The sequence below is a fragment of the Acipenser ruthenus genome, chromosome 60 (genome assembly GCF_902713425.1).
Source record: "Acipenser ruthenus chromosome 60, fAciRut3.2 maternal haplotype, whole genome shotgun sequence".
Taxonomy (NCBI): domain Eukaryota; kingdom Metazoa; phylum Chordata; class Actinopteri; order Acipenseriformes; family Acipenseridae; genus Acipenser; species Acipenser ruthenus.
In genome coordinates, this window is record NC_081248.1 from 2,996,757 (window position 1) to 3,013,582 (window position 16,826).

At 41.3% G+C, this 16,826-nt stretch overlaps 1 long non-coding RNA gene across 1 annotated transcript in view; it reads left to right on the top strand.

Moving 5' to 3' along the window:
- Window positions 1-693: 693 nt before the first annotated feature.
- The window catches only part of LOC131725074 (uncharacterized), a 46,769-nt gene continuing 30,636 nt past the window's right edge, over window positions 694-16,826 (top strand). Inside the window, exons 1-2 of the long non-coding RNA XR_009320420.1 lie at window positions 694-924; window positions 1,354-1,503. This is a non-coding gene — a long non-coding RNA (uncharacterized LOC131725074). The remainder of the gene's footprint in view (window positions 925-1,353; window positions 1,504-16,826) is intronic.

The following is a 16,826-nucleotide window of genomic DNA, read 5'->3' on the forward strand; positions in this document are numbered from 1 at the left end:
TCAGGCAGCGTTTGGCTTTTTGTATAGTTTGTCTACTACACTTTAGCCTGTTGCAGATAAAATCCAACCTGGTTTTTATTTGACGTTTTTTTCTCAGCGTGTGGATCTAGGGGCTTGTGATTTGTGACCTATTGGAGATCGACGCACTGGTTACTTCTGTTTTAGCGCAGTAAGAAAATATAGGCTGCCAGTAGATTGATAATGAACAGGTAAACTGATAATTTACCTTTTGATTAGTTTTTTAGGCGTTTACTATTCAAATGTGCACATATCTGGTATTTATGAATTCGGGACACTCGGAGCATTTCAAGACTAATGTATTTTTACCTGTGGAACTAAAGCTGTCAATATTCCGTCATCTTGTATGACAAGTTACATGATAAGCTACGTCACTTAAACTTGCTTCACCATTGGTTGACACCCTCATGACTAATCGGTCTCAGTCAGTCTTCAAATCTGAAGACATCTCGACTGAAATCTGTGTAATCTTGGTTTTAAGGGCGCGCACACTGCTACGATTCATCCAGACTGTACGGCCGATGAGATGAGTCGGGACTGCTTGAGTCGGGCTTAACTGTGCACTCGGGCTCACACACACTGCGCTAGTCCCGCCCTTTTATTTTCTTTACAAGCTTATCAGTTACCTTATTGGTTGCAATAACAGATTGATTATTTATTAAAAACAGGTGCCAGACATTACAAATGTAACTTCTTAGGGTGATGAAATACAACTTTTGTCTGAAGCAGCCGCACGCGCACAGAGTGAAGCGGGAAGCTTGTCTGGAGTCTCTCTCGAGCTGCATTTCAAACAGTAAAGAAGCAACGGCTTTTATTTCATTTGGCTTTTTGTTCTCTTTAACTACACTGAATTTACCTCAGTTGTTGGTTATTTATTATATTATTATTCTAGAAACTGGAAGCGAGGTAAGTTATTTTTTTAAAATTATTTATTACAAAAAATTATCGTGATAGTAGGCTAACCGTTAAATGAACTTTTCAAAATTGCCACACAATTTATTATTTACAACTTGTTGGAAACGATGTAACAGTAAATGTTGTAGTTTTTAAAAAAAAATAGTCCCTGACAGGGGCATTTACACGAATACATATGTTTTATTGGGGTTGTTTTAAGCCGAATAACCCAAGAATGTTTTTTTTCTTTTTTAATACCGTCGCCGTTTCCCAAGAATAATGTCGTTTCCCCAGTAATGTTGTTGAAGCTGACACCCTGGGATCCTTCAAGAAGCTGCTTGATGAGATTCTGGGATCAATAAGCTACTAACAACCAAACGAGCAAGATGGGCTGAATGGCCTCCTCTCGTTTGTAAACTTTCTTATCTTCTTATTTCAAAGCGCTGACGAGACCAAGGATGAAAAAGGATGAAAAAGGATTCGAGTCACTCGAGCGGTGCCGCTGCAGCCCAAAGCTAAGGTGGACAGCTGAGATTGAACAAGTCCTGATTCCCTTTGTTTCTCATTGAAACAGACGGCTGTTAGTAACTGGTATGTATGTATGTATTTTATTCATTCATTCATTCATACATGTATTTGGACCATGCTGCTGATGTATCGGAGGGGTCAGGACGCCTAACTTGAATTAGGCAAATTTCTAATTTGAGGCAAAGTTGAATTAGAAATGCCAAGCGAGGCGAAATTATTTATTTTTGCTAATAAGTTCTGGTAAACGAAATTTTTACTGTTCAGTCTTAAGTTACTGTTTTTGAAATACTAAATCCATAAAATTGGACACGTGTTTCAGCATAAAATCCAGACTATTTACTAACTGAGCATTTGAGTACAAACACAAATAACAACATGGCAGAACCACTCCCATCTGCACAGCGCTGTACAGTACTTATAATTACATACATGTACATCCTGATAATATGGCTTTATTTATTTACGTATGTTAATAGTTAAAATATTCTTTGCTCGTCTTTGTTTTAAATGTAGTGCTGGATGTTTTACACGTTTTGTTATCAGACATTACTGGAATCAGTTATCACAACAAAACCAGCTGCTACCAGACTTTCAGAAAGTAACGGCTTACAGCACGCCAACGCTTGGTGCTGATAGGTTTAAACAATATCCGCCCCCACATTGCATTGCTTGTGCTAATTGGTTGAAATGCTAGCCTTCACACAAAATAGGGTATTACTGCAGCCTATAGCGGCTGTCCCACAGCGGAAATTGCAGTTCTCACGTGGTATGTAGTGGGCGGTATGAGTTGTATAAGCAAGGAGTAAAGCTTAAAACTGTGTTTTCATTAATAACCAACAGAAGAACTAAAGCTTAAATGTGTTTTAATTAATAACCAAAAGAAATGCATTAATTATCACGCTAATTTGAAAATAATGTGTAATGGGCAGCAGTGTGGAGTAGTGGTTAGGGTTGTGGGTTCAATCCCCAATGGGGGACACTGCTGTTGTACCCTTGAGCAAGGTACTTTACCTAGATTGCTCCAGTAAAAACCCAACTGTATAAATGGGTAATTGTATGTAAAAATAATGTGATATCTGTATAATGTGAAATCTTGTAACAATTGTAAGTCGCCCTGGATAAGGGCGTCTGCTAAGAAATAAATAATAATAATAATGTTAAAATTCTGTTGCACTTTAGCGTCCATCTGAATGGGGTATTTCACAGGGTAATGATATGCGATATGTCATGTTTCAAATGCCTGCGCTGGTAAATATTGCAGTCTTTTAATTTTCATTTAAAGTAGAGGCTAGAAATCCCAAGTAGAAGGAAAGGAGTATGAGGCTTAATAGGGACCCAAAAATCAAAATAAGTGTATAACTTTGTAATTTTTTTTATGATTTTAGGCGTTGATTTAAAGAGCAAGTAAAAGTTACTTGTCTATGAAAAGTAATTACAAAACATTTTTTTTATTAGAATTTTAAAACCACAAACTTCTTGGCACACAGCAAATTTAAAAGTAAGTAAAGTCCACATATTTAAGCAGACTCCGTTTTGGTTTTGCAGTAATTACACACAGAAAGTGGTGAACCAGACACCAATGAAACAGAGCAATTATATTTTGGGCACTAAATCAAACAATGTCACGTTATATAGAAACCATAATACCAAGTGAGACACAGAAAAATGTGAAGCAATTTGTAAATCGAAGACGATAAGAAGCCGTATTAATTGGTAGTAAATTTGACTACAGAAAAGGTAAGCCATGAGCTGTGTGTTTGTTTTCTATTTTTCATGTATTCAGTTTTTTCCTTTGCATTTTATACAAAAAAAAAACACATTGTAAGTTTCAAAAAATATTCATGGAACCAACCAGTCCTTACATTTATTTCTAGTCTTCCAAGATTCTGAGGAAACATACTTTCCCATGTTGTCGTTTCTCATTAACTACAGTCTGAGAATGCGCAAGTGTATTAATACATTTTTAAAAATGCAGTTGTGAGAATTGCGATTTCAAACTGTTGATATTACAGTTTTCAGAAGTTTGTTTCTGTGCATTCTGTAAAAATTAAATCGCTTTCTACAGTAAGTTGTATTTTTTCTTTCGTTTATTTTTTTAATTCCGTTAACTGTTGCTTGATTACAATAAATACAAAACAATAAATAATGTATTAGCATTACTTGAACAGCAGAGCTTGAAAGAAAGTCCAGTACATAAATATCAAGTTATAGGTATATGAAATGGAAAAACATGGAAACTACTTCAAATGGAAAAGAGTAATGTTGAAATGGATAATCCCTTTGGTGTACAAATTACATACAATTGAAATTAAAGTACGACTACTTACTGCAGAAATCGCATTAGTGTTTATGTAGTACCCTGGACAAGGGTTACATTTATTAACGTAAGAACATAAAAAAAGTTTACAAACAAGAGGAGGCCATTCAGCCCATCTTGCTCGTTTGGTTGTAGTAGCACCGTGTAACAATTTTTTTTTTTTTTGTTCCTGGGTAGTAAGTGTTATTTCCTAATTGCTTATGCCTCAAAAGTATAGAAAATGGCTATTATTCCCCACAAACTTTGCTTTTGTGACCAGACAGTGATATTTTGAAATTTACCTATTTTCCAGAACATTCCAGATAGATTCAGTGCTGAGTAAACTTGGAGTAACTTCTAGAACTTTCCAGTAATATAAATAGTAGTATAAATACAGGGGCCTTAAGCCCACCAGTTCAGTTTAGTTCCAGCTGCCTAAGTGGATACATATCTGCATTTTTCTGAGATGGCATCAAGAGGCTGCAAGCATCCGGCAGACGCATTTTGCTATGTCTGCGGCCAATTTATCAAGACGAGCGAAAAAGTACTCCGTGGAAGCATCTGCTAAGATGTGTGAGGCCTACAAGGCATATTTTGGCATGCCTGTCGGGGATCAAGACAAACCCTGGGCACCTCATTTCACCTGCGAGTACTGCAAAAAAACTCTGGAAGGTAAGATGGACAATTGTTGCTCGGAATTTTATGTTATAAAATTTGTTAATTTTTAAAATTGTAAAAGTTTTTAATTTTAAAATGTTTTACAATTTTCAATGTTATTGAAAAAATATATTATCAAAAATATATTAAATATAAAAAATGTTGCGAGAATCTCTTACACATTAGTCATGGGTGAAATAAATGTATTTTTGTAGGATGGTACAGAGGGGAAAAGAGAGCCATGAAGTTCGCTATCCCAAGAATTTGGCGGGAACCCACTGACCACTCAAGCAACTGCTACTAATGCATGGTGGACCCTTCCAAACGTCGGACTGGCAAGAATGCACCTGCTATCACGTATCCGGACCTTCCTTCATCCATCGCCCCAGTGCCACACTGCCATGAGCTCCCCGTACCCACTCCTCCGGAGAGAGAGCAGCCGTCTTTAGAAAGAGAGCAGCAAGTCAGAGAGCGAGGAAGACGTTGTAGATCCAGATGACAATTTCAGAGTTGGAGCTGAGGAGAGAAACCCATACTACCCCAACCAAAAAGACCTCAACGACTTGATTAGAGATCTTGGTCTCGCCAAGTCCAATGCCGAGCTTTTGACGTCTAGGCTCAAGCAGTGGAACTTGTTGGATGAAAGTGTGGGCTCTGCTTCTGCCACAATGTGACCAGTCTGTTTGAGGCAATTGGAATCGCCTGTAACCAGAATGAGTGGCGCCTCTTCATTGACAGCTCATCCAGGAGCCTCAAAGCTGTGCTGCTCCATAATGGTAACAAGTACCCTTCTCTTCCCCTGGCTCACTCGGTGCACCTCAAAGAGGATTACAACAGCATCAAGACCTTGCTGGACGCCTTGAAGTAAGATGAGTACGGCTGGGAGGTCATAGGAGACTTCAAAATGGTGGCATTCCTGATGGGTCTCCAAGGCAGTTTTACCAAGTTTCCCTGCTATCTTTGCCTTTGGGACAGCAGGGACACCAAGGCGCACTACCACAGGTGGGACTGGCCACAGCAGACCGAGTTCTCTGTGGGGAGGAACAACGTCAAGTGGGAGCCACTGGTGGACCCCCGGAAGGTGCTGGTGCCACCACTGCACATCAAATTGGGCCTTATGAAACAATTTGTCAGAGCTCTAGATAAGGAGTCGGCAGCCTTCAAGTACCTTCAAGACTTCTTCCCTAAGCTGTCTGAGGCAATGGTCAAAGCCAGTGTCTTCGTCGGACCACAGATAAAGAAGATCCTGGAGTGCAATGAATTCCCCAAGAAGCTCACTAGTAAGGAGAAAGCGGCTTGGAACAGCTTTGTCGCAGTGGTTCAGTGGTTCGGGGCTTCCTGGGCAATCACAAGGCCGAAAACTATGTGGAGCTGGTTGAGACTCTGGTGAAGAACTATGGCACAATGGGCTGTAGGATGTCCCTCAAAGTCCATGTCCTTGATGCTCATCTTGATAAATTCAAGGAGAACATGGGAGCGTACTCGGAGGAGCAAGGCAAGCGCTTCCACCAGGATATACTGGACTTTGTACGCCGCTACCAAGGACAGTATAACGAGAACATGATGGGAGACTACATTTGGGGGCTGATTCGTGAAAGTGATTTACAGTATAATCGTAAATCTCGAAAAACTACTCGCTTCTAAATCTTTTGTAGTCATTTTTGTATTACTTTAGTATAAATACATGTTAATTTGGATTCATATGTTGTTTTTTTCTGACTTTATGTGAACGAAAAGACACAAATTCGCCTGTTTTCTCATTGGAAATAGGTACATTTCAAAATATCACTGTCCTGGTCACAAAAGCAAAGTTTGTGGGGAATAATAGCCATTTTCTGTACTTTTGAGGCATAAGCAAATAGGAAATAACACTTACTACCCAGGAACAAAAATTGTGTTACATAGGATCTCATCAAGCAGCTTCTTGAAGGATCCCAGGGTGTCGGCTTCAACAACATTACTGGGGAGTTGGTTCCAGACCCTCACAATTCTCTGTGTATAAAAGTGCCTCCTATCTTCTGTTCTGAATGCCCCTGTGATTACTATTGTAGGCAATTTTTATATTCCGAAGAGCAATAAATTAAAGGACCTCCAAAAACTGTAGGGGATAAAGAGATACCTTCGACTGTTAAGATCTCGGTGGGACCTCTACAATAAAGTGTCCTATTATAATGTACAAACCCGTTTTTAATACCGCTCTCTGAAAACGATGGCGGATTTACACGTTACAACAAGCCAAAAATAGACCACATTCCAGACTGTTCAAAGTTCATAAATCGTGTTTGTTCAACATGAGCAAATGACTTAATACTGTGAATCTCTTCTTAGAAAGATGGTATTTATTAAGCATGCAACAAAATAAGTTTGAAAATCACACCAGTTACACAATTAATGTCACATTAAAAGCATTACAATGAGAACTAATGTTTAAAACAACAATTTACCAAAGAAATATTAGCACATACTGACACAACAACAAGGGTCACACAATACCTGAATAGATATTTGAGTATTGTTACCTATCCTGGAAAGCAGTCGCTTTCAGCGTTCTCTTGCCTTGTGTTTCTCCAAGTGTGCGGGCCCCCAACCTTGATGTATAAATACTGAGAGCTGAGGGCTCCAGGTGCAGTCTTGTAGTTTCTTTGAATCTGAGCGAGCAGGAATCAGCAGTCAGGGGATAGCACACAGGCTATTGCAGAGGGACAGAGTAGGGGAATAGTGCAGGGGGATAGAGCAGAGGCAAGGAGCTAATGTTTACAGTTGGCTTTTATACTTTTCAACAAAGAGATTATTTGAATTTTCCCGCTGCATGCTCTGATTGGCTATTTTGTAGCTGAATGGGCTTGAAACCTTGATTGATTGCTCCCCCCTTCCTGTCTGATTAGTTCATTATCATAATCTGGAAAGGGGAAACTTTTAAAACGTGCATAACTTTTGCTAAATAATTCAGGTTTTATTCTGAATTCCCATTATTTTTACCATAAGAAATTACATTTCTTTAGACACCAAATATGTCGGGTTGCAACTTTGGTTAGACATTGCAAACAGTTTAATTCTCTTAGGGATTTATTACCTGGGTTATTCTATACTTGTTAGGCCATTTAAGAATAAAAAACGCTTGCATCTTGTACGCATAGTGGTATTAAATCAATATGATGTGAAATTTGTCTTAAATGTCCGATTTCCTAAAACATTGTCTACATCTAACAAAATAAGCAAAAAGAAAATAGAATTCTAAAATAATGGCAACACGCAATACAAAATCTTGATACAGGTCTATACAAGCAACAGTAGTACACTAATTATAAATGTCGAGGGAAGCCTCTTCTGCATGGTTCGTCATGAGCATGTTGCAACATTGTTTTCCGGTAACTCCGAGGGATTATCCACCTGGGTATATTATCCTTTTCATGGGTAAACTCAGGTAGTCAGGTAGTCTGTTTTAAGGGAGATCTTTTGCTTCTGACTTGCCAGGATTTTCAGTTCAGGATCATCGAGCAGGCTAGCTGGGGTGAGTGGGTTCGCTTCAGCATCTTGGACATGGCTGTGCATCTTGCAGATTGTAGCATCCCCTTCTTGCATTTCTACCAAATCTGTGGGTAGCTCTTCGTTGTACAAGGTGGCAGTCACCTGTGGTGATAGGGCTATATCTTGTCTGCGGATGATGGCATGGACCATTACTTGGAGTTCTGGGCTGAGTTCCCAGTTTTCTCCGTTCGAAGCACCCTCTTTTGCCAGCCTGTCTGCTTGGTCGTTCCCTTGTTTTTCGAGTGCCCCACTACCTTCTTCCAGTAGATCTTGAGGCCATGTTCAGAGACAAGTTGATAGATAGCCAGTATCAGCTCTAGGTTTGCAACTGGTTTACCATCGGGTTTCTTCATGCCTTTTCGTTTCCAGCCAGACGGGTAGTTAATAAAACTGTCCTTTGTGTATGAAGAGTCTGTACAGATTACAAATTCTGTAATGTCCTGCTGGATAGCTGTTTGGACAGCCAGCAAAGCTCCTACCAACTCGGCATATTGGCTGGTTTTTTATTACAGGTGGTAACTCTTTTGGAACGAATTATGTTCCCAAATTAGTCCCACTCCTGCCTTCAGTGTTCCTCCCTTCCTAGTTGCGCTGCCATCTACGTAGATGTTTGGCAGTCCCCGACACACATCTTCATTGTACTTCTGCACTGGGTTCGCACATAGTGCAGTCGTGAAGTTCCGCTAGGTTTTGTGCTACTTCACTCTTCTTGTCCTTGGCATATCGTACTTCTATCGGGAGCCCTTCAACTGCCAAAATCCAGGAGGCAATCGGGCTGCTTGACACTCTGCCATCTCGGATTGTCTGGCTGTTCAGGAAGGCAATGGTACGGTGCCGTGTCTCCAGGATGATTTTTACGCCACACACAAGATTCTTGAAGTGTTGTATTGCCCATATTGTGGCAAATAAAGCTTTCTCGCAGTCTGAGTATTTGAGTTCTACTTCACTCAGGGTTTTGCTTGCGTATGCCACGATCCATTTTTCATTGTCGTGCATCTGGCACAGGACTGCACTGACACTCTGATCTGTGAATCCTGTGAACTCCTTACTCTTATCAGGATATGCTAGGGATGGGGCTTGCGTGATAGTCTTTAAGTACTGTTGTGGCTTTTTCTTGCTTTGACCCCATATCCAAGGTTCTTCTTTCTTTAATAAACTTAGAGAGGTTTTGCAATCCTCGCGTAGTCATCCACGAAGTGACGCAAGTAGTTATATATGCCCAGAAAACTGTGGACTTCTTTTACAGAAGTGGGTGGTCTTACAGCTCGCAGGGCTTCTGTTCGGCTTTGCTGTGGTTGTATGCCTTCTGTTCCTATTTCAAAGCCAACGTAGTTCACCTGTTTTCTACACCACTGTCCTTTAGTAAATGGTATTTTGGCACCTGCCTTTTCTAGTTGGTGTAGTACATACCCAAGTGTCTCAAGGTGTTCTTCCCAGATGTCACTCCATACCAAAATGTCATCCACATAGATAGAAATCTTCCTTGTTGCTGCATCTGGGAATACTTTGCGCAAATTCCGCTGGCGAGTTGGAGTAGCCAAATGGGCACCTATTCCATGTGAACTGACAATTGTTGAAAGAGAAGGCTAATTTGTACTGGTCTCTAGGGTCCACTTTCAGGGTCCAAAATCCATTAGACACATAGACGGCTGTGAAGAACTTTGCATGTTTAACCTTGGTAAGGGTTTTATCTAAGTAGGCCATGGGCCATCTAGATGGAACTTGTTTAGCTGCCTGTAAGCAATGGTTATCCTCCACTTTCCTTTAGGCTTCAGGACCGGCCAGATAAGCGAGTTATAGGTGGAGTTACATTCCCTGATAAGGCCTCATTCCGATAGTTTGTCAATTGTCTATTGTATTGACTCATGGGCTGCGATGGGGATCCTGTACTGTCTGACATAAACTGGTTTTTGTCCAGTGTCAGTTGGTATTTTGACCATATGTACGTTGGTTTCCCCACAATCATAGGAATATTTAGAGTAAAGTCTCATATGCTTACGAATCAATTGCTCCAGTTGTAGCCGCTGTGTATTTGTCTCCAATGCATTTGTTGTGGAGATCTTTTCTTTCAGCTGCTCTTCAAATCCAGGGAAGATTTCTTCAGTCTGTACCTGGACTCTGTCTTCCGTGACTTCTAATAAGTCATTTGCAGGTATTGGCACTACTTTGTTTATGTGGTGTGGCTGGCAGTTTTATCTCATCAGTCACCTAGACGGAGAGGACCAATTCCCCCCTTTTCTATCCTGCTGTTGTATAAATCGTCTTTTGTTTGTAGGGCAGATGGATTGAATGAAAATTAGTCCTTGAGGTAGTGTGTGACATTGTTTTGCTTCTCCACATTGTCTGGTACTGTTCCTATAACTGGGACAGTGCGTTCCAAATAATGGAAGTTGTTTGCAATTGCCAATCCTATCTCTGTGTGTGCAGGGATTGTGACTGATTCTGCACTGAGATTGTCCACCAAAAGGTAAGAAGAATTTGATGTAAACTCTATGTAGTCCATTTTAGCTACTGCAAGGTTCAGGTTGGAGAAGTAGATCCCTGGTTGGAAAAATGCTTCCTTTTCGGGTAATCCTTGTCCTTCTTGGGGTGCAATTTGCACTAGGATACTCCTCTGTTGTGCTGGGAGCGTAGTGTCTTGCGCAGTGACAACATGGCAGACCTGTGGGATTGTCTGCCCAGACAGCAACTTTGCGGTCTGTGATTGGGGAAGGGTCACCTTGCAGTCCGGTCCACAGCTGTTCACCAATTCTATCCACGCATATGCCGAGTCGCACTAGGAAGTCTGCTCCAAGATAGAAAGATTTACTGAGGTCTGGGATCACACAGTGTGCAGGAGTCTCCTATTTCCTAATCGGATCCACAGGTTGCATCTACCTGCAGCTCTGCAGGCCGCCTTGTGGTTGGGAACACTATGCAAGTGCTCTGCTTTATCAATGAAGGAAAGGTCTCTTCTCAGCCTCTGAAGTTTGTTGAACAGTTTTACATTGATCAATGTCCGTTCATATGTTAAGTACAGGGGATAAAGTTTGGCAACCGTGTCCTCTATTTGTAGTAGGACGTGGGTTTCTCCCCCTTGTTGATGGTTGTGCACAAGGGTGCTGGTTCCGCATCGAGGAGACAAGCAGCCTGGGTTGAGCAGCCTCCTTGCTCGGGCTTTGCTGCAGCAGCATCTTCTGCATTTAAGCTGGGGCTGCTAGTGGTTAACTCTTGGGAGTCAGGAGGGAACAGCAGTGTCAGGTCTAAAGGATTCTCATCTGCGTGGGCTGTTTGGCTTTGTGGGGCAGTGACAACAAAACCCAGTGCTGCAATGGCATATTCATCGCTATAGCCACTTGTAGTGTAGTGGTCTGTGTAAATTTTGCATATTTGTAGGTAGTTTTCTCCATTTTTGCCGCCTGCCCATAGTTCATTCTGATCGCAGTCCATTATGGGTTTCAGCCTGCGCAGTAAGTCCAGCCAATTAGTAGTTCTCTTCCCTCGCTGTATCTGACGTGGATTGGGTGATTGGATTTTTGTCCCATTGAATGATGTCTAACCAACTCTTACATCTGGGTCGCTGCATCTCTTTGCTGCCATATCCAGTAAACTTTATTTCACTGGGGTGTTCGTCCACAGTTCTACCCTGTATTTGCAGTTCGGCTTTTAGTGCCTCAAACAGTTCGTTCATTCGTTCGTTATAAGGGTAATCTCGGCACCTGGGTCAAGGAAGGCCTCTTCTTGGAGCACGTCTTGAATGAGTACCTTATGTACAATCTATCAGCTCCGTCTTTCCAAATAAGGTTGCCCAGATAGGTGTGCTTTTGAGCTGTGATGGCTAGTTTCATCAAACTAGACATAAGAAGATAACAAAGTTTACAAACGAGAGGAGGCCATTCAGCCCATCTTGCTCGTTTGGTTGTTTAGTAGCTTATTGATCCCAGAATCTCATCAAGCAGCTTCTTGAAGGATCCCAGGGTGTCTGCTTCAACAACATTACTGGGGAGTTCCAGACCCTAACAATTCTCTATGTAAAAAGTGCCTCCTATTTTCTGTTCTGAATGCCCCTTTATCTAATCTCCATTTGTGACCCCTGGTCCTTGTTTCTTTTTTCAGGTCAAAGTAGTCCCCTGGGTCGACATTGTCTATACCTTTTAGGATTTTGAATGCTTGAATCAGATCGCCGCGTAGTCTTCTTTGTTCAAGACTGAATAGATTCAATTCTTTTAGCCTGTCTGCATACTACATGCTTTTTAAACCCGGGATAATTCTGGTTGCTCTTCTTTGCACTCTTTCTAGAGCAGCAATATCCTTTTTTGTAATGAGGTGACCATAACTGAACAAAATATTCTAGGTGAGGTCTTACTAATGCATTGTAAAGTTTTAACATTACTTCCCTTGATTTAAATTCAACACTTCTCACAATATATCCAAGCATCTTGTTGGCCTTTTTTATAGCTTCCCCACTTTGTCTAGATGAAGACATTTCTGAGTCAACATAAACTCCTAGGTCTTTTTCATAGTTCCCTTCTTCAATTTCAATTTCTCCCATATGATATTTATAATGCACATTTTTATTGCCTGCATGCAATACTTTACACTTTTCTCTATTAAATGTCATTTGCCATGTGTCTGCCCAGTTCTGAATGCTGTCTAGATCATTTTGAATGACCTTTGCTGCTGCAACAGTGTTTGCCACTCCTCCTATTTTTGTGTCGTCTGCAAATTTAACGAGTTTGCTTACTATACCAGAATCTAAATTTATTAAATGTAGATTAGGAATAGCAGAGGACCTAATACTGATCCCTGTGGTACACCACTGGTTACCTCGCTCCATTTTGAGGTTTCTCCTCTAATCAGTACTTTCTGTTTTCTACATGTTAACCACTCCCTAATCCATGTGCATGCATTTCCTTGAATCCCTACTGCGTTCAGTTTGAGAATTAATCTTTTATGCGGGACTTTGTCAAAAGCTTTCTGGAAATCTAAATAAACCATGTCGTATGCTTTGCAATTATCCATTGTCAATGTTGCATCCTCAAAAAAGTCAAGCAGGTTAGTTAGACACAATCTCCCTTTCCTAAAACCATGCTGACTGTCTCCCAGGATATTGTTACCATATAGGTAATTTTCTTTTTTTTTTTGTAATTTAAGTTTTTATTGAAAAATTATATACAAAGTGAACAGAAAGACATTGGAAAAATTTCCCCCCACCCCCTTGTTACATGGGTTGACCAGAAATAAATGAGCAGTGCATACTTGTTACAACAATAGTAACTTCTTAATTGCAGTTGCCGAGTCTCTACACATCAGCAGAGTGGAAGCTTTGGCTCCATTGACTCTGGCTGAGGACATCTCCAAAAAAATAATGCCTAAAAACACCTGTAGCCAGTGCTGCAAGGAGAGTTGGTGAGGAGGGAGCCAGCGCTGCACAATCATTTTCATACTTGGCAGCCACAGTCTACGCTCCTTCTCAGTGAGAGGAAATTTAGAAACATCACCCAGGAGAAAAAGGGCAGGGTCCAGTGGGAAGCGCTTCCCAATAATGGCAGAAATGGAATCGACTACCTGCCCCCAAAAAAGTTGAACATCTGGGCAGTCCCATAGTATATGCATCAGCGTGCCTGGTACTCCTAGGTTGCACAAAGTACAACGAGGATGAGGGGCTAGCCCCATAAGATGTCTTTTACGAGGGGTCAAATAAGTTCTGTGGCATATTTTAAAGTGAATAAATTGGTGATTTGGATTCTTGGATGCTCCAAAAACACTATCCCACACCGCTTCCCAATCTATAGTCCCTCCCCACTGCGCTATATCCTTCTCCCATAGCTTTGAACAAGAGAGAGGAGCAAGGGAGTGTGCGGTGAGATGCTTATATATATATGGGAGACTAAGCCCTTAGGTGCTGGCCCCAGGACCCAATCCACTACTGGGTGACGGATTAAGTTGGAGCCCCAGGGAACCCCATATGTTTTTAAAGCAGATCTCCGTCTAAAATAAAAAAACAAACAAAGAGGTGCTAGGGATATTATAGCAAGAAACTAGTTCCTGGAACTCTAGGATAGACTCCTGACCGGCTACATCGTTCAACACGAGTCCAAGGAAAGGGGTTTACCACCAGTTAAAATTTTAACATTGTTCCAAATGGGCGAATGTCTGTGCCGCTTAATTTTAAGACCCAAAGTTCTTTCCACTACCCGAAAAGTTTGCACAATGTATGCGATTATGGGGCCATAATGCAGGTAACACCTTTTGTAAGTAAGACCAGAGAACAGTATATCTTGTATTCTAATTGGCGATAATATTTCCTGTTCTATCTCCTTCCAAGATGAGTGTACAGTTGGGTTCATCCAGTGGTTTAGTGTACATAGTAAGAAAGACCAGTGATAAAATGTGAAATTTGGAAAGGCCCAACTGCCTTGTGCTTTACTGCGTTGTAATAAAGACCATTTAATACAAGTGTTTTTTTTTTTTTTTTTAATTTAGTCGTCGCCAATTATTTTTACCCCGGTTTTCACCCCAATTTAGCATGCCCAATTATTATCTGTATCCCCGGCTCACCGCTCGCAACCCCCCCGCCGACTCAGGAAACGGAGGCTGAAACACGCGTCCTCCGAAACGTGCTCCTTCCAAGCCGTCATTTTTCGCACTGCAGATCCACAGCAATGCTACCAGACCTATAGTGCCAGAGGACAACACAGATCTGGCGGCTCCGCTGCAGAGCCACAGGCGCCCTATCGGCCACAGGGGTCGCTGATGCGCGGTGAGCCGTGGATTCCCCTGCCGACCTAAGCCCTCCCTACCCGGGCAGCGCTCAGCCAATTGTGCGCCGCCCCCTAGGAACTCTCGGTCACGGTCAGCTGTGACATAGCCTGGATTCGAACCAGCGATCTCCAGGCTATAGGGCACATCCTGCGAGGAGCGCCTTTACTGGATGCGCCACTCGGGAGCCCAATACAAGAGTGTTTACCATTCCAGACAAATTCTCAACAAGGAATCGAGTTTTGACCAGTAGCCCACCGGTGGAGGCAATGGGAGCATTGAACTAATAAAATTAATACGGGGGAGAATATTCATTTTAATCGGCAATACAGGCAGGAACAGATGCTGGTAGTAGCATCCATCTGTTCAAATCCCCCTCAATTTTTTTTATCGCTTTTGTGTAATTATTTTTTTTGTTGATATGGAGGGACGTATCTCAATGCCCAAATAAGTTACTTGATGTGCAACTGGAATGGTGGGGAGGATATTTACTCTGCCTGCCTCTTTGTTGAGTAGCATTAACACTGATTTTTGACCAGTTAATCTTATAACCAGCTATTAAACCAAAATCTTCAAAAATCGGAAGTATATTTGGAAGAGAGCGCTCTAAATCGGACACATATAAAAGTGTGTGATCGGCGTATAGTGAAATTGAGTGGCAGGACGATCCAGTTTTTACTGGTGAAACTAAGGAGCTTTGGCGGATAAATTGGGCTAAGGGTTCTAGTGACAAGTCAAAGAGTAGAGGGGAGAGAGGGCACCCTTGTCTGGATCCACGAAAAATACTAAATAAGTCTGAAAAGATTCCACCTGTGGAAACTCTCGCGGAAGGGTTAGAGTACAGAACTTGTATCATTCTAATAAAATTTGGACCGAAAGCAAATTTCTTTAAAACACACCATAAATACATTCCAAATGGTCAAAAGCTTATTCAGCATCGAGAAATAAAAGCCCACTCAGTGAATTAAATTTTTCAGCTTCAGCAATAACATGTAATAAGCGACGGATATTGTCAGATGCTAATCGACCCTTAATAAAGCCGGTTTGGTCAGGATTAATCGAACCATTGATAACTTTCTCCAAACGGAGAGCAATAACCCAAGCGTACATTTTAATGTCTGCATTGATTAAGGAAATAGGCCTGTAACTTGCGTATTCCTGGGGATTCTTGCCTGCTTTAGGGAGCAGGGTAATTAGTGCAGTATTACAGTCTTGGTGAAATCAGTCCTTTGCGATTGCAGAATTTATGGTGGATAACCAGATTGGGCCCAGAGTATCCTACAAAGCTAGATATAGTTCAGCCGGCAAACCGTCGATCCCAGGGGAGCTGCCTTTTTTAGTGGTTTTTACAGCTTGATGTAATTCGTCTATTGAGATTGGAGAATCTAGCTGCTTTGCCTCCTCTTAGGAGATATTAGGAACATTCAAATCCTGTAGAAAGGCTTGGCAGTGGTCAGGGGAGGGCTGTTTGTCAGAGGAGTATAATTTTGAAAAAAAGGATTAAATGTTTTGTTAATATCTTTTGGGTTTGAAGTAGGGCCCTTCACCGGGCAGTTAATCGATTTGAATATTACATTTGCCGCCTTGACGCTTAAGAGTTAGGGCAAGGAGGCGGCTCGGTCGACTTCCCTCAGAGTAATACTTATGTTTGGTGATATGCATAAGAAACTCAACTTGCTGCCTTTAATAGATTATTTAGTTCTGCCTTTTCCGCCTTTAATTTAAGTTCAGTATCCCTGGTGTAATTAGATTTCAGAGCCTTTTCCAGTTTACTACAACTTAGCTCTAATTGGGAAATTAATTGTAATTTAGATTTTTTAAGATGAGAGGAAAACCAAATCGCATTGTTGCGTACAAAACCTTTGATAGCTGCCCAGACCAGTGCTGGATCAGAAACGAATCTTTGCTAATGTTAATAAATTCAATCAGTTTTGGTTTAAGTTGCGAGAGAAATTTGTCATTTTGGAGAAGTGTAGTATTAAATCTCCACCTGGACGGTTTACTCTGGATCGATGCTAAATTGAATGTGGTTAAAATTGCATTATAATCTGAAAGACTACGAGGGAGAAACCCTACATTCCCAGCTAAAGGGTTTAGTTCAGGGGAGGAAAGAATATAGGCTAATCGATCCTTGAAAATGTTTTATGGTAAGGTGAGAAGTATG